Source organism: Leuresthes tenuis, unplaced genomic scaffold (genome assembly GCF_036924035.1).
Source record: "Leuresthes tenuis unplaced genomic scaffold, fLeuTen1.0.hap1 SCAF_2, whole genome shotgun sequence".
NCBI classification, from domain to species: Eukaryota; Metazoa; Chordata; class Actinopteri; order Atheriniformes; family Atherinopsidae; genus Leuresthes; species Leuresthes tenuis.
The window spans coordinates 29,178,650-29,196,972 of NW_027325356.1; the positions used below are offsets into that span (position 1 = coordinate 29,178,650).

An 18,323-nucleotide genomic window follows, 5' to 3' on the forward strand; every position below is an offset into this window, starting at 1 on the left:
GAATGTCCAACTAAAGTTCAAATATATTAACAAAAGCGGGAGGAGAGGTCTACGGATGAGAGTGGTTGAGAATTTCCAACCATAATCTATGAAATGCGGTGAAAAAAAGTGGGTGTGAATATCCCACCATACAAGTATGGTGGAGAGGAAGCTGTGAATGGCCGACCATAGTTTGCAAAAAACGGGTAAGAAAAGGTTCGAATGCCCGAATATATACCATCAAAAGCGGAAGCGGAGGTGTTCGGCTGCAAGAAGGTGTGAATGTCCGACCAAAGTTTGTAAAAAGCAGTTAAGAAAAGGTTCGAATATCCAACCAAACATAATCAAAAGCGGGAGCAGAGCTGTTCGACTGCAAGTAGGTGTGAATGTCCTCAACGTTTTTCTTTGTTGAAATCGATCTAGACATTGATAAATATGAAGGACAAAGCAGTTTCCACTTGGTTTGAGTGAAGGAATTCATTTTATACATAAAATCCCAAATCGTGCAGAACGTATGAAAAGAAGCTTATTCTCGGATTCCTCGTCCTTCAGTGTTGCACTTTCTTCTACTGCAAAATACAATGTTTTTCTTTGTTGAAGTCGATCTAGACATTGATAAATATGAAGGACAAAGCAATTTTAACTTGGTTAATCTCATTTGTCAAAAGGTGGCTCACCCTGGCCGCCATCAAAGACGCCATATGGACCTCAAGAAACTTGCTGGTAAGAAGGCACAAGCAGATTCCCCCCGTGGCTGTGATCCAGATGGCAGTAGCAACAGCCCAAGAGGCTGCAGGCCAAGGACGCAGCCACAAAGAAGCATCGCCTCTGTGCTCACTCGGACGAAGGAGCCGGAGTCACACGAAAAAAAGGTCCAAGCAATAGCAGAAGGCAGAGAAGCAATAACTGTCCACTGGTTCACGTCCGAGGGCCCTTCCTGGCACAATGCGCACTTGTAGCGGTGTTCTTTTTATGGCCATAGGTGGCCAGAGTGTCACTTTGCACCTCCGCCCACCCGCTGCACTGAGCACTCTTCAGCCCTTAAATAGCATAACTTTGCACTCCCGCACGCTCCAGCGAGCACCAATCAAGCAACATCGGCACAGTCGCAACAAGTAAGGCAACTCTACTCAGAGAAGTCACTCTGCACAGTAACAAGATTTCTTTTTCACAGACAGAAAGGGCTTCACCCGCAAAGGTAAAGCCTGCCAAAATTAGAAACAACTCATTAGTGCTGCTCTCCACGGAAATGTTTAGTAAAAGGCGAAAGACTTGTACGTTATGAAGAGAAACCAGAGTACGATTATCCATCACTGCGGGAGCAGGGCATCAGGCTAGTTGGCATAGCCACCTTCCCCATGGTGAGCTTTGCTTGGTTGAGACGCTTGCTCCCCCCCCTTGCTCCTCGGCTGACCAAGTAGGAACAATCGGGCCCTATTCGATGGCTGCCTTGTCTTTTACTCTGTGCAAAAGACAAGGCAGCCACAAACACCACGGGAACACCGTATTGAGGCTTTGTTCTGACCGCTCATTCGGTGTCGCGTTTCTTTCAAGCAATTCTCCCGGTTAGCCCGCAATCGGCTCGCTCCCAGAGTCGTGTTAAAGTCCACTTCGCATTCACTCTCTTTTCTCAGCAGATTAAAAGAAAGTTTCATCTTGGGCTCCCTGAAACTTCCATCCTGCACCGCTGTTTGCTTTTGCACAAGAGCAGAGAAGAGCGCACCGTTCCCAGTGGCACTGCAGTACCGGGTCGATGCTTGGAGTGAACGGAGCAAGCTCCTTTTTCAACTCCTATTGCTAAAAATCCATTTAATATGTAGTCCTCGTATAGAGGACATATCAGATATTAAACTGAGTCTTTATGGTGTTATTTCACCCATTAACACTTAAGGTACCTCATACAGTGGCTGTGATATGGTTACTTAACAAAATATCTTTACCAGACATCTCTCCTACATAACTGTTCTTCTTTCACAGCCACACCTTGTTGTCGAGAGATGTGCTACACTTAATCCATCCACACTGCTACCTACCCCACAGATGGAAAGCCTCATGATTGCATGTCAGAAATACCCATCAGTGTTTTACCCAGGCCAGACTTAACTGATACAACGTTGTACTTTGTAGAATGAGAAAAAACTTCTTCAGCAATAAGCATCTCTCGACATATGACGAAATACAGATTTTGCTATAAAATTAATTCCTTCTATCAGCCTGACTTAAAACCGTTTGTCCTCCTTATTTATCCACTTCAAATCGAGTTTGAACAATTAAAAAAATTTTGTAGTTTTAGAAAGAACAACTTAATCTTCAGCAATCAGTATAAAAAGAAGGTAAGAAAAGGTGCAAATGCCAACCATACATCACTAAAAGGTGGAGCGGAAGTATTCGGCTGCAAGTAGGTGTGAATGTCCGACCATAATTTGTAAAAAGCTGATGAGAAAGGGTGAGAATGCCCGACTATACACCATGAAATGCGGAAGCGGAGGTGTTCGGCTGCAAGAAGGTGTGAACGCCCAACCAAAGTTTCTAAAAAGCAGTTAAGAAAAGGTTTGAATATCCATCCAAACATAATCATAAGCGGGAGCAGAGCTGTTCAACTGTAAGTAGGTGTGAATGTCAGATCATAATTTGCAAAAAGCTGATGAGAAAGGGTGAGAATGCCTGACTATACATCATCAAATGCGGGAGCGGAGTTGTTCGGCTGTGAGTAGGTGTGAATCTCCGACCATAATTGCTGAAAAATGTATTATAAAAGGTAAGAATGCCGGTCGATACATCATCAAAAGCGGGAGAGGTGGTGTTCGGCTGCAAGTAGGTGGGAATGTCCAGCCATAATTACTCACAAATGGGTAAGAAAAGGTAGTATTGCCAGACCATACATGATCAAAACAGGGAGCGGAGGTGGTTCAGCTGCAAAAAGGTGTGAATGTTCGACTAAAGTTTGTAAAAAGCGGGTAAGATAAGGTGCGAATGCCCGACAATGTATGATCAAAAGAGGGAGTGGAGGTGTTCAGCTGCAAGAAGGTCTGAATGTCCTTCAATAATTGCTAGAGAAAATTAAAGAAATTTTTCGAAAATCAAACCGCACATGATCATAAGCAGGAGTGGAGGTGTTCAGCTGCAAGAAGGTTTGAATGTCCGAGCATAGTTTGTAAAAAGCGGGTAAGAAAAGGTGCCAATGCCCGAACATACACCATCAAAAGAGGGAGCGGAGGTGTTCCGCTGTAAGAAGGTGTGAATGTCCGACCATAGTTGGTAAAAAGCGGGTAAGAAAAGGTTAAAATACCCGACTGTACACAATTAAAAGAGGGAGCGGAGTTGTTCAGCTAAGAGAAGGTGTGAAAGTCCGACCATGGTTTGTAAAAAGCGGGTAAGAAAACGTTCGTATGCCCGAATATACACCATCAAAAGCGGAAGCGGAGGTGTTCGGCTGCAAGAAGGTGTGAACGTCCGACCAAAGGTTGTAAAAAGCAGTTAAGAAAAGGTTCGAATATCCAACCAAACATAATCAAAAGCGGGAGCAGAGCTGTTCGACTGCAAGTAGGTGTGAATGTCAGATCATAAATTGCAAAAAGCTGATGAGAAAGGGTGAGAATTCCTGACTATACACCATCAAATGCGGGAGCGGAGTTGTTCGGCTGTGAGAAGGTGTGAATCTCCGACCATAATTGTTGAAAAATGTGTTAGAAAAGGTAAGAATGCCGGTCCATCCATCATCAAAAGCGAGAGAGGTGGTGTTCGGCTGCAAGTAGGTGTGAATGTCCAGCCATAATTACTCACAAACGGGTGAGAAAAGGTAGTATTGCCAGACCATACATGATCAAAACAGGGAAGCGGAGGTGGTTCAGCTGCAAGAAGGTGTGAATGTCCAACTAAAGTTCAAATATATTAACAAAAGCGGGAGGAGAGGTCTACGGATGAGAGTGGTTGAGAATTTCCAACCATAATCTATGAAATGCGGTGAAAAAAAGTGGGTGTGAATATCCCACCATACAAGTATGGTGGAGAGGAAGCTGTGAATGGCCGACCATAGTTTGCAAAAAACGGGTAAGAAAAGGTTCGAATGCCCGAATATATACCATCAAAAGCGGAAGCGGAGGTGTTCGGCTGCAAGAAGGTGTGAATGTCCGACCAAAGTTTGTAAAAAGCAGTTAAGAAAATGTTCGAATATCCAACCAAACATAATCAAAAGCGGGAGCAGAGCTGTTCGACTGCAAGTAGGTGTGAATGTCCTCAACGTTTTTCTTTGTTGAAATCGATCCAGACATTGATAAATATGAAGGACAAAGCAGTTTCCACTTGGTTTGAGTGAAGGAATTCATTTTATACATAAAATCCCAAATCGTGCAGAACGTATGAAAAGAAGCTTATTCTCGGATTCCTCGTCCTTCAGTGTTGCACTTTCTTCTACTGCAAAATACAATGTTTTTCTTTGTTGAAGTCGATCTAGACATTGATAAATATGAAGGACAAAGCAATTTTAACTTGGTTTGAGTGAAGGAATTCATTTTATACATAAAATCCCAAATCATGCAGAACGTATCAAAAGAAGCTTATTCTCGGATTCCTAAACCTCCAGTGTTGCAATTTACTATACTGCAAAATACAATGTTGTTCTTTGTTGAAATCGATTTAGACATTGATAAATATGAAGGACAAAGCAGTTTCCACTTGGTTTGAGTGAAGGAATTCATTTTATACATAAAATCCCAAATCATGCAGAACGTCTGAAAAGAAGCTTATTCTCGGATTCCTGATTCTTCAGTGTTGCTCTTTCTTCTATTGCAAAATCCAATGTTCTTCTTTGTTGAAGTCGATCTAGACATTGATAAATATGAAGTTAAAAGCAATTTTAACATAGTTTTAGTGAAGGAATTCATTTTATAGTAAAACCCGAAATCGTGCAGAACTCATGAAAATAAGCTTATTCTCGGATTCCTGCACCTTTTGATTTGTTCTTTCTTTTACTGCACAGTCCAATGTTGTTTTTTTGTTTAAATCTATCTAGTCATTGTTAAATATGAAGGTAAAAGCCGTTTTAACATAGTTTGAGTGAAGGAATTCATTTTATAGATAAAATCCCAAATCGTGCAGAACTCATGAAAGTAAGCTTATTCTCGGATTCCTGAAACTTTAGATTTGCTCTTTCTTTTACTGCAAAGTCCAATATTGTTTTTTTTGTTTAAATCTTTCTAAACATTGATAAATATGAAGGACAAAGCAGTTTTAACATAGTTTGAGTGAAGGAATTCATTTTATACATAAAATCCCAAATCATGCAGAACGTATGAAAACAAGCTTATTCTTGGATTCCTCGTCCTTCACTGTTGCACTTTCTTCTATTGCAAAATCCAATGTTCTTCTTTGTTGAAGTCGATCTAGACATTGATAAATATGAAGTTAAAAGCAATTTTAACATAGTTTGAGTGAAGGAATTCATTTTATAGTAAAATCCGAAATCGTGCAGAACTCATGAAAATAAGCTTATTCTCGGATTCCGGCACCTTTTGATTTGTTCTTTCTTTTACTGCACAGTCCAATGTTGTTTTTTTTGTTTAAATCTATCTAGTCATTGATAAATATGAAGGTAAAAGCCGTTTTAACATAGTTTGAGTGAAGGAATTCATTTTATAGATAAAATCCCAAATCGTGCAGAACTCATGAAAGTAAGCTTATTCTCGGATTCCTGAAACTTTAGATTTGCTCTTTCTTTATAAAATGAATTCCTTCACTCAAACCAAGTGGAAACTGCTTTGTCCTTCATATTTATCAATGTCTAGATCGATTTCAACAAAGAACAACGTTGTGGACATTCACACCTACTTGCAGTCGAACAGCTCTGCTCCCGCTATTGATTATGTTTGGTTGGATATTGGAACCTTTTCTTAACTGCTTTTTACAAACCATGGTCGGACTTTCACACCTTCTTGTAGCCGAACAATTCCCCCCCTTCTATTGATTGTGTACAGTCGGGTATTTTAACCTTTTCTTACCCGCTTTTTACCAACTATGGTCGGACATTCACACCGTCTTACAGCGGAACACCTCCGCTCCCTCTTTTGATGGTGTAAGTTCGGGCATTCGAACCTTTTCTTACCCGTTTTCTACAAACTATGCTCGGACATTCAAACCTTCTTGTAGCCGAAGAGATCCACTCCTGCTTTTGATGATGTATGGTTGGGCATTTGAACCTACTTGTTGCCCGCTTTTCATTAATTATGGGTGGACATTCACACCTTGTCGCAGCCAAACACCTCCGCTCCCTGTTTTAATCATGTATGGTTGGACATTTGCACCTTTTCTCACCCGCTTTTCGCAAACTATGGTCGGCCATTCACAGCTTCCTCTCCACCATACTTGTATGGTGAGATATTCACACCCACTTGCATCCGAAGTCCTCCGCCCCAACTTTTGTTTATATTTAGTCGGTCATTCGCACCTTACCCGCTTATGGCAAAACTATGGCCTTCTTGCAGCCAAACACCTCTGATCTCGCTTTTGATGATGTAAGGTTGGGCATTCAGACCTTGCTTCACCTGCTTTTCACGAAATATAGTCGGACATTCACACCTTCTTGCAGCCGAACACTTCCGCTCCACCTTTTAGTGTTCTATCACACTTTTTTTTCCCCCGCATTTTATAGATTATGGTTGGAAATTCTCAACCACTCTCATCCGAAGACCTCTCCTCCCGCTTTTGTTAATATATTTGAACTTTAGTCGGACATTCACACCTACTTGCAGCCGAACACCACCTCTCTCGCTTTTGATGATGTGTGGACCGGCATTCTTACCTTTTATAACACATTTTTCAGCAATTATGGTCGGAGATTCACACCTACTCACAGCCGAACAACTCCGCTCCCGCATTTGATGGTGTATAGTCGGGCATTCTCACCCTTTCTCATCAGCTTTTTGCAAATTATGATCTGACATTCACACCTACTTGCAGTTGAACAGCTCTGCTCCCGCTTTTGATTATGTTTGGTTGGATATTCGAACCTTTTCTTAACTGCGTTTTACAAACTTTGGTCGGACGTTCACACCTTCTTGCAGCCGAACACCTCCGCTTCCGCTTTTGATGGTGTATATTCGGGCATTCAAACCTTTTCTTACCCGCTTTTTACAAACCATGGTCGGACTTTCACACCTTCTTTTAGCCGAAAAACTCCTCTCCCGCTATTGATTGTGTACAGTCGGATATTTTAACCTTTTCTTACCCGCTTTTTACCATCTACGGTCAGACATTCACACCTTCTTACAGCGGAACACCTCCGCTCCCTCTTTTGATGGTGTATGTTCGGGCATTTGAACCTTTTCTTACCCGCTTTTTACAAACTATGGTCGGGCATTCAAACCTTCTTGTAGCCGAACACATCAACTCCTGCTTTTGATCATGTATGGTTGGACATTCGCACCTTTTCTCACCCGCTTTTTCTCATAGACTATTCTACCATCAACAACTTGGAAACCATAATCGCCTCTCTAGATGCAGAAAAAGCATTTGATGGAGTGAACTGGAAATTTTTATTCGCAACATTAAACAAATTCGGGTTTGTGTCACACTTCATCAACTGGATAAGGATATTATATAGCTCCCCAAATGCAAGTGTCAGGACAAATGATCAAACTTCTCCAAGCTTCAGTCTGCAGAGAGGTACAAGACAGGGTTACCAACTTTCTCCCTCACTTTTTGCTATTTTCATCAAACCTTTAGCAGCTGCTATCAGACAAGATAGAAATATTAAAGGCATCCAACCCCAAAATATTGAGCATAAAATAAGTCTTTATGCTGATGATGTATTACTTTTCCTTCAGAACTCACAGATGTCTCTCACTCACACGATCACACTCATAAATAAATTCTCTGCACTTTGTGACTACTCTATCAACTGGTCTAAGACCACAGTTCTGCCCATTAACTGTAGGGTCCAGAATATACCTGCGATCACTTTACAGTCAGGAAATATTAGATATTTAGGCATAAACATTTCCTCCAGGCTCTCAGAGCTAACAAAGCTAAATTATGTGCAATTATTAAAGAGAATAGAGGACGAGCTCTCTCGTTGGAAGTCCTTACCTATATCACTTATGGGGAGAGTTACAACCATTAAAATGATGATACTACCAAAAGTTAACTATTTGTTCTCAATGATCCCCATAAAACCATCTGCTACTTGGTTTAAGTCACTAGATTCATGCATCTCCAAATTTCTGTGGAAAAACAAACCCTTAGTTTAAAAACCCTACAGAAGACCAAGGACAGTGGTGGATTAGATTTACCTCATTTTCAGCACTAGTCCTTTGCCAATAGGTTACAATATATATCAAAATGGTTTAAACCTTGTTGTTGTCACAGTTCCCAGAGACGTTGTAATCGTTGAGGATTCTATATTCACCCCCTCATTAGAGGCACGTGTTGCAGATTGATGACACTGAATCTTCTTCTCTGTTCATTGCTGGCATCATTCCCAGCATCGTAAGTGTTCGTGGCCATTGTTAGCCTCTTCTTTTGGATCTTGATATCGAGCATCCTTTTGTATTTCTGGTTTGTCAGTCCTCTCTCTTCGTTCACCGGAGTCTTCGTCTCTTTGTCCTTGAGTTTGGTGATTTTTTCTTCTTTTGATGCCTTGACACAGTGTGACAGGTGATACCACGTGGGAGATCCTTTAACTTGGACTGCTGTCCCTGTGCTGCGAAATGGCTGTGGTGCTCAAATGGTCTCTCCTTCATCATATACACAGTTATTTATACATCACCTTCCACCATGAAGCGTTGTCCCTTTTTGTTTCTCTCTTTGTTCTTAAAATGCTGTTATGCATGTCTAAACCAATCCATTAAATTAGATCATTTTGGCAGTAAAGCGATCTACAATGTGCTTGGTCGCAAAGCTGCTCATCTGTGGTAAACAGCTCTTCAGAAAGGCATTCTTCAATTGATTTCACTAATTTTATGTAATAATTTTGTGATTTCCTACAAAACTACACTTCTTCTCCCATCTGTCTGAGTATTTAATATTGTCTGGGTCCCGTTAAAACATGTATTTTTCCCATCTAATTCCTTGTTTGCTTTAAAACAAGTATTCCCCATTTTCTATCCCTTCAGTAACCAACCAGTTTGTATGGAGTACACTGGAGCAACTTGACTGATCAGTAAAACACTGCTTTTGTTGTCACCGCAAGGCTTCCCCCGTCGGTTGTTTCACTGAGACACTACTGAGTAACTACAACTCAACACAGTTTATACACATAACATTCATATACATACTAACAAACAAACAAACAATTATTTATCGCAATTTTCTCATCTCTGTTTGAACGTACACCCAGGTAAATATTCCTTTAGTCTTGTCATACCGACTATGGACCCATTCATTGTTTAACTTCACTGTTTTGCAAATCCTAATTGAATATTACACATTGACATTGAACTTTACTGGATAAGCAGGTCTTCGTTGCATTCAGCAGCCTATATGTGAGCATCTATGTGTAAGCTGTTCTTCTTTGCATTTATCAGCAGCAAGCAATTCTTCATTGCACATGCATATGAAAATAGTACAACAATTCCAATGCGTTAGCGAAACCTTCTATATCAGGAGTGTCCATCATGATGCTGGGAATAGAACCTCTTTCCCAGAATAGTTCATTACTCAACTCATCATAACTCCGCAATGAGCACATTTCAAAGTATCATTCCTCTACATGTATTCAAAAATCTATGTGTAAATGTTTAATATTTCTTATATTTGTTGATGTCATTCTGTGTGCATGTGGCCTAAACCCAATCTCTGTGTGGCAATTTTAATTTAAACAAGTTGAACTCTGCCTCTGATCATTTAAAAAAGGTGTGTACCAATATCAACCTTTCTCAGGTAATTACTGATCCTACAAAACCAATCTTAAGAGATCCTTCAAGGTTGTCCCTGATTGGCTCAATCTTAACAAATCAAAGGTAGAAAATCTGCAGTATCTGAACTTGGTGTTAGTTATCACTGCTCAATAGCCTGTATCAGAATTGCAAAAATGAAAACATTAGGTCCACGCTTGGTATCCAGATCCTGAAACATCTCCATGAGCAGGATTTTTTTTTAACTGATCTGTTGAATAGTTATACTCATGACACTGTTAAAATCCCAGATGAAGATCTAGCACTTGACCATTTTTGTAAATCTTCTAATTCCATAGTTGATAAACACGCCCCTTTTAAAAAGTATAGAACTTAGAACAGGTCTAGTCCCTGGCTTTCGTCAGAACTGTCTTCTTTACTTAAAAAATAAATAAACCTTGGATGCTAGCTGGGCATATGAGGGACCCGGGTCATTGCCTTGCTTTTAGGAAGCTTAGAAATAAAGGTACAGCAGAAATAAGAAAGGCCAAGTCTGATCATTATCTAAATTTTATTCCCAGAGCTTACTCAGATTTCAGAAAAGTCTGTCCTACTGCTCCTGTTTTTAATTAGACTTCTATGCCTTCGCAGTCGCAGCTTTGTCACTCCTTTTAAGCTTATTGTATGTTCTAAATGTTGTTTTAATCGTGTCTTCAAAAGTTTTTTGTTTTTTTTTGTCTCAGCTATTGTATATGAGATTATTTTCTCCATTTATCTCCAAGTTTAAATAAATGTTATTACTAGTGTGGCACTTTCTATGTCAAGGGGACAGTGGTGGTACTCTGTATGGTTATTTTAGTCACACCCTATGTTCTCATGTTAGCCGTTGTTTTCTTCACTGAGGTTGAGATGAACCCCCTCCTGTTGAGAGAATTCCCCTTTGTAGTCAGACTTTTGCCTCAGAAAACAGTGGTGGGTAAATAATCTTCCCCTACTTCTGAAGGTCGTGGTACAATGTGATAAGTGAATCCAAGAAGTCCTTCAGCTGCTGTGGGTGATGTAAGTAGTACCTGAAATGGACCTTCCCCCCATTGGGCTGGACCAGTTCTTTTTCTTTATCACTTTGATGATGATCCAGTCCCCGGGTTTTACTGTCTTCAGAGATTCCTTCACCGGTTCACCTGGAACAGACTAAACAGAAGAGATCTCTCTACTTGTTAATATTTGTATACTGCTAAGGTTTCTTCTCTTTTTCTTTTTTTCTTCATCATGTCAGTTGATGACTGTGTTTTGACTGTGGGAGTACAAATGGTCTTCCATACCTTTTCTCAAATGGAGTTCATCTTGTGCTAGTTGGAGGATGCATTTTTAGGATGGTAAACAGTAAACCCAATATTTCCCATTTCTTCCATGATTTTTTTCAGTCTTGACTTAATTATTCCATTGTGTCTCTCCACGAAACCTGCTGATTGTGGATGATATGCACAGTCGTTTCTAAGGTCTATTTTAAGTTCTTTGCCATCAGTGAGATGACGTTGTTTACACAGTGTGTCAAATTATCACTGAAGATCTTTTCAGGAATTTCAAATCTAGAAATGATTTATTTTACCCGTGCTTTTGCTACTGAGAGTGCATCGGCTTGTGCACATGGAAATATTTCAGTCCATTTGGTAAAAACCTCTGTTGTCACTGAGCAGAATCGTTTCCCTTAACATTAATTTAGTTCAATGAAATCTACACAATAATGAAATAATGAAATCCAAACAAATATGTTGAAAAAGATACACTGGCTTAGGGAATTATCTTCGTTTTGGTCTTAGATTGCCCTGTTGATTGTATTTTGCACATATTTGACCTGCTAGACAAAACTTTATTCATTTACTTATTCTAAAAATAAATTATTTTAGACCTGGAACGATCCATCTTTTATTTTTTATGGAACTCCAAATGGGAAAGGTTGAGGAGGGAAGTACTGAAGAAGCCAAAAGTGAAGGGAGGGAAAGCAGTACCAGATCTGTATTTGTTTTTAGGAAGTCTCTTTACCTCTGTCCAATTAAAGTGTGCAATTAACCCATCCAAAAACCCAGCGGCAGCTGCAATGGCAAGATTATGGATGGGGGCCTACATGAGAAGATTACGACTTTTACCATCAGACCTGAAAGTACCTGTGTCTTTTAATCTAACAAAAAGTTATGCTTTTATAAAGACAATTTTAAACCATTTTAATTTAGAACAAGAAGATGTACAAGTTTTAACGTGCCATCGATCTTTGCTCTCTGTTGTGCAGGAGCAGGCCCCAGTGAGTCCAGTGCTTGGGCTCACTCTTGGCGAGCCCTCAACAGTTTGGCGCAGTGTGAACCTTTCAGCTCTTCTGAACAGACTTTGGGATTTGTCATGGATGGTGGCTCACGAGATTCTCCCAGTCAGGTCATGCACTCCAGGGGTATGTCGGCGACGGCCACCTGCCCCCGTCCAGGTTGTGGCGCGCCTGAGACGGTGAGGCATTTCTTCTGGGAGTGCAGTGCTGCTGTGGACTTGTGGGCAACAGCCGACTCCTTAAATTTCCCGTACTTACCAGCAAGAGAGGTCCTGTCAGCACAACTGGTGCTTTATGGGGTGAGTCAAAATCAGAACCTCAGGAAAGAGGAATTTGTCAAAAGGTGGCTCACCCTGGCCGCCATCAAAGACGCCATATGGACCTCAAGAAACTTGCTGGTAAGAAGGCACAAGCAGATTCCCCCCGTGGCTGTGATCCAGATGGCAGTAGCAACAGCCCAAGAGGCTGCAGGCCAAGGACGCAGCCACAAAGAAGCATCGCCTCTGTGCTCACTCGGACGAGGGAGCACAGAGTCACACGAAAAAAAGGTCCAAGCAATAGCAGAAGGCAGAGAAGCAATAACTGTCCACTGGTTCACGTCCGAGGGCCCTTCCTGGCACAATGCGCACTTGTAGCAGTGTTCTTTTTATGGCCATAGGTGGCCAGAGTGTCACTTTGCACCTCCGCCCACCCGCTGCACTGAGCACTCTTCAGCCCTTAAATGGCATAACTTTGCACTCCCGCACGCTCCAGCGAGCACCATTCAAGCAACATCGGCACAGTCGCAACAAGTAAGGCAACTCTACTCAGAGAAGTCACTCTGCACAGTAACAAGATTTCTTTTTCACAGACAGAAAGGGCTTCACCCGCAAAGGTAAAGCCTGCCAAAATTAGAAACAACTCATTAGTGCTGCTCTCCACGGAAGTGTTTAGTAAAAGGCGAAAGACTATCCATCACTGCGGGAGCAGGGCATCAGGCTAGTTGGCATAGCCACCTTCCCCATGGTAGGCTTTGCTTGGTTGAGATGCTTGCTCCCCCCCCTTTCTCCTCAGCTGACCAAGTAGGAACAATCGGGCCCTATTCGATGGCTGCCTTGTCTTTTACTCTGTGCAAAAGACAAGGCAGCCACAAACACCACGGGAACACCGTATTGAGGCTTTGTTCTGACCGCTCATTCGGTGTCGCGTTTCTTTCAAGCAATTCTCCCGGTTAGCCCGCAATTGGCTCGCTCCCAGATTCGTGTTAAAGTCCACTTCGCATTCACTCTCTTTTCTCAGCAGATTAAAAGAAAGTTTCATCTTGGGCTCCCTGAAACTTCCATCCTGCACCGCTGTTTGCTTTTGCACAAGAGCAGAGAAGAGCGCACCGTTCCCAGTGGCACTGCAGTACCGGGTCGATGCTTGGAGTGAACGGAGCAAGCTCCTTTTTCAACTCCTATTGCTAAAAATCCATTTAATATGTAGTCCTCGTATAGAGGACATATCAGATATTAAACTGAGTCTTTATGGTGTTATTTCACCCATTAACACTTAAGGTACCTCATACAGTGGCTGTGATATGGTTACTTAACAAAATATCTTTACCAGACATCTCTCCTACATAACTGTTCTTCTTTCACAGCCACACCTTGTTGTCGAGAGATGTGCTACACTTAATCCATCCACACTGCTACCTACCCCACAGATGGAAAGCCTCATGATTGCATGTCAGAAATACCCATCAGTGTTTTACCCAGGCCAGACTTAACTGATACAACGTTGTACTTTGTAGAATGAGAAAAAACTTCTTCAGCAATAAGCATCTCTCGACATATGACGAAATACAGATTTTGCTATAAAATTAATTCCTTCTATCAGCCTGACTTAAAACCGTTTGTCCTCCTTATTTATCCACTTCAAATCGAGTTTGAACAATTAAAAAAATTTTGTAGTTTTAGAAAGAACAACTTAATCTTCAGCAATCAGTATAAAAAGATGGTAAGATAAGGTGCAAATGCCAACCATACATCACTAAAAGGTGGAGCGGAAGTATTCGGCTGCAAGTAGGTGTGAATGTCCGACCATAATTTGTAAAAAGCTGATGAGAAAGGGTGAGAATGCCCGACTATACACCATGAAATGCGGAAGCGGAGGTGTTCGGCTGCAAGAAGGTGTGAACGCCCAACCAAAGTTTCTAAAAAGCAGTTAAGAAAAGGTTTGAATATCCATCCAAACATAATCATAAGCGGGAGCAGAGCTGTTCGACTGTAAGTAGGTGTGAATGTCAGATCATAATTTGCAAAAAGCTGATGAGAAAGGGTGAGAATGCCTGACTATACATCATCAAATGCGGGAGCGGAGTTGTTCGGCTGTGAGTAGGTGTGAATCTCCGACCATAATTGCTGAAAAATGTATTATAAAAGGTAAGAATGCCGGTCGATACATCATCAAAAGCGGGAGAGGTGGTGTTCGGCTGCAAGTAGGTGGGAATGTCCAGCCATAATTACTCACAAATGGGTAAGAAAAGGTAGTATTGCCAGACCATACATGATCAAAACAGGGAGCGGAGGTGGTTCAGCTGCAAAAAGGTGTGAATGTTCGACTAAAGTTTGTAAAAAGCGGGTAAGATAAGGTGCGAATGCCCGACAATGTATGATCAAAAGAGGGAGTGGAGGTGTTCAGCTGCAAGAAGGTCTGAATGTCCTTCAATAATTGCTAGAGAAAATTAAAGAAATTTTTCGAAAATCAAACCGCACATAATCATAAGCAGGAGTGGAGGTGTTCAGCTGCAAGAAGGTTTGAATGTCCGAGCATAGTTTGTAAAAAGCGGGTAAGAAAAGGTGCCAATGCCCGAACATACACCATCAAAAGAGGGAGCGGAGGTGTTCCGCTGTAAGAAGGTGTGAATGTCCGACCATAGTTGGTAAAAAGCGGGTAAGAAAAGGTTAAAATACCCGACTGTACACAATTAAAAGAGGGAGCGGAGTTGTTCAGCTAAGAGAAGGTGTGAAAGTCCGACCATGGTTTGTAAAAAGCGGGTAAGAAAACGCTCGTATGCCCGAATATACACCATCAAAAGCGGAAGCGGAGGTGTTCGGCTGCAAGAAGGTGTGAACGTCCGACCAAAGGTTGTAAAAAGCAGTTAAGAAAAGGTTCGAATATCCAACCAAACATAATCAAAAGCGGGAGCAGAGCTGTTCGACTGCAAGTAGGTGTGAATGTCCTCAACGTTTTTCTTTGTTGAAATCGATCCAGACATTGATAAATATGAAGGACAAAGCAGTTTCCACTTGGTTTGAGTGAAGGAATTCATTTTATACATAAAATCCCAAATCGTGCAGAACGTATGAAAAGAAGCTTATTCTCGGATTCCTCGTCCTTCAGTGTTGCACTTTCTTCTACTGCAAAATACAATGTTTTTCTTTGTTGAAGTCGATCTAGACATTGATAAATATGAAGGACAAAGCAATTTTAACTTGGTTTGAGTGAAGGAATTCATTTTATACATAAAATCCCAAATCATGCAGAACGTATCAAAAGAAGCTTATTCTCGGATTCCTAAACCTCCAGTGTTGCAATTTACTATACTGCAAAATACAACGTTGTTCTTTGTTGAAATCGATTTAGACATTGATAAATATGAAGGACAAAGCAGTTTCCACTTGGTTTGAGTGAAGGAATTCATTTTATACATAAAATCCCAAATCATGCAGAACGTCTGAAAAGAAGCTTATTCTCGGATTCCTGATTCTTCAGTGTTGCTCTTTCTTCTATTGCAAAATCCAATGTTCTTCTTTGTTGAAGTCGATCTAGACATTGATAAATATGAAGTTAAAAGCAATTTTAACATAGTTTTAGTGAAGGAATTCATTTTATAGTAAAATCCGAAATCGTGCAGAACTCATGAAAATAAGCTTATTCTCGGATTCCTGCACCTTTTGATTTGTTCTTTCTTTTACTGCACAGTCCAATGTTGTTTTTTTGTTTAAATCTATCTAGTCATTGTTAAATATGAAGGTAAAAGCCGTTTTAACATAGTTTGAGTGAAGGAATTCATTTTATAGATAAAATCCCAAATCGTGCAGAACTCATGAAATTAAGCTTATTCTCGGATTCCTGAAACTTTAGATTTGCTCTTTCTTTTACTGCAAAGTCCAATATTGTTTTTTTTGTTTAAATCTTTCTAAACATTGATAAATATGAAGGACAAAGCAGTTTTAACATAGTTTGAGTGAAGGAATTCATTTTATACATAAAATCCCAAATCATGCAGAACGTATGAAAACAAGCTTATTCTTGGATTCCTCGTCCTTCACTGTTGCACTTTCTTCTATTGCAAAATCCAATGTTCTTCTTTGTTGAAGTCGATCTAGACATTGATAAATATGAAGTTAAAAGCAATTTTAACATAGTTTGAGTGAAGGAATTCATTTTATAGTAAAATCCGAAATCGTGCAGAACTCATGAAAATAAGCTTATTCTCGGATTCCGGCACCTTTTGATTTGTTCTTTCTTTTACTGCACAGTCCAATGTTGTTTTTTTGTTTAAATCTATCTAGTCATTGATAAATATGAAGGTAAAAGCCGTTTTAACATAGTTTGAGTGAAGGAATTCATTTTATAGATAAAATCCCAAATCGTGCAGAACTCATGAAAGTAAGCTTATTCTCGGATTCCTGAAACTTTAGATTTGCTCTTTCTTTTACTGCAAAGTCCAATATTGTTTTTTTTTTGTTTAAATCTTTCTAAACATTGATAAATATGAAGGACAAAGCAGTTTTAACATAGTTTGAGTGAAGGAATTCATTTTATACATAAAATCCCAAATCATGCAGAACGTATGAAAACAAGCTTATTCTTGGAATACTCGTCCTTCACTGTTGCACTTTCTTCTATTGCAAAATCCAATGTTCTTCTTTGTTGAAGTCGATCTAGACATTGATAAATATGAAGTTAAAAGCAATTTTAACATAGTTTGAGTGAAGGAATTCATTTTATAGTAAAATCCGAAATCGTGCAGAACTCATGAAAATAAGCTTATTCTCGGATTCCTGGACCTTTTGATTTGTTCTTTCTTTTACTGCACAGTCCAATGTTGTTTTTTTGTTTAAATCTATCTAGTCATTGATAAATATGAAGGTAAAAGCCGTTTTAACATAGTTTGAGTGAAGGAATTCATTTTATAGATAAAATCCCAAATCGTGCAGAACTCATGAAAGTAAGCTTATTCTCGGATTCCTGAAACTTTAGATTTGCTCTTTCTTTTACTGCAAAGTCCAATATTGTTTTTATTGTTTAAATCTTTCTAAACATTGATAAATATGAAGGACAAAGCAGTTTTAACATAGTTTGAGTGAAGGAATTCATTTTATACATAAAATCCCAAATCATGCAGAACGTATGAAAACAAGCTTATTCTCGGATTCCTCGTCCTTCACTGTTGCACTTTCTTCTACTGCAAAATACAATGTTTTTCTTTGTTGAAGTCGATCTAGACATTGATAAATATGAAGGACAAAGCAGTTTTAACTTGGTTTGAGTGAAGGAATTCATTTTATAGATAAAATCCCAAATCGTGCAGAACTCATGAAAGTAAGCTTATTCTCGGATTCCTGAAACTTTAGATTTGCTCTTTCTTTATAAAATGAATTCCTTCACTCAAACCAAGTGGAAACTGCTTTGTCCTTCATATTTATCAATGTCTAGATCGATTTCAACAAAGAACAACGTTGTGGACATTCACACCTACTTGCAGTCGAACAGCTCTGCTCCCGCTATTGATTGTGTACAGTCGGGTATTTTAACCTTTTCTTACCCGCTTTTTACCAACTATGGTCGGACTTTCACACCGTCTTACAGCGGAACACCTCCGCTCCCTCTTTTGATGGTGTAAGTTCGGGCATTCGAACCTTTTCTTACCCGTTTTCTACAAACTATGCTCGGACATTCAAACCTTCTTGTAGCCGAAGAGATCCACTCCTGCTTTTGATGATGTATGGTTGGGCATTTGAACCTACTTGTTGCCCGCTTTTCATTAATTATGGGTGGACATTCACACCTTGTCGCAGCCAAACACCTCCGCTCCCTGTTTTAATCATGTATGGTTGGACATTTGCACCTTTTCTCACCCGCTTTTCGCAAACTATGGTCGGCCATTCACAGCTTCCTCTCCACCATACTTGTATGGTGAGATATTCACACCCACTTGCATCCGAAGTCCT

The 18,323-nt window shown here is 40.2% G+C and overlaps 3 non-coding genes across 3 annotated transcripts; all 3 read right to left on the reverse strand.

Annotated features, from left to right (window-relative positions):
• Positions 1 to 1,167: 1,167 nt before the first annotated feature.
• LOC140302644 (U5 spliceosomal RNA) lies at positions 1,168 to 1,280 on the reverse strand. The gene has a single exon (XR_011915095.1). It is a non-coding gene; the product is annotated as a U5 spliceosomal RNA (small nuclear RNA).
• Positions 1,281 to 1,691: 411 nt separating this feature from the next.
• Positions 1,692 to 1,874, reverse strand: LOC140302517 (U2 spliceosomal RNA). The gene has a single exon (XR_011914981.1). It is a non-coding gene; the product is annotated as a U2 spliceosomal RNA (small nuclear RNA).
• Positions 1,875 to 13,479: 11,605 nt separating this feature from the next.
• Positions 13,480 to 13,662, reverse strand: LOC140302518 (U2 spliceosomal RNA). Its single transcript, XR_011914982.1, has one exon. It is a non-coding gene; the product is annotated as a U2 spliceosomal RNA (small nuclear RNA).
• Positions 13,663 to 18,323: the final 4,661 nt, after the last annotated feature.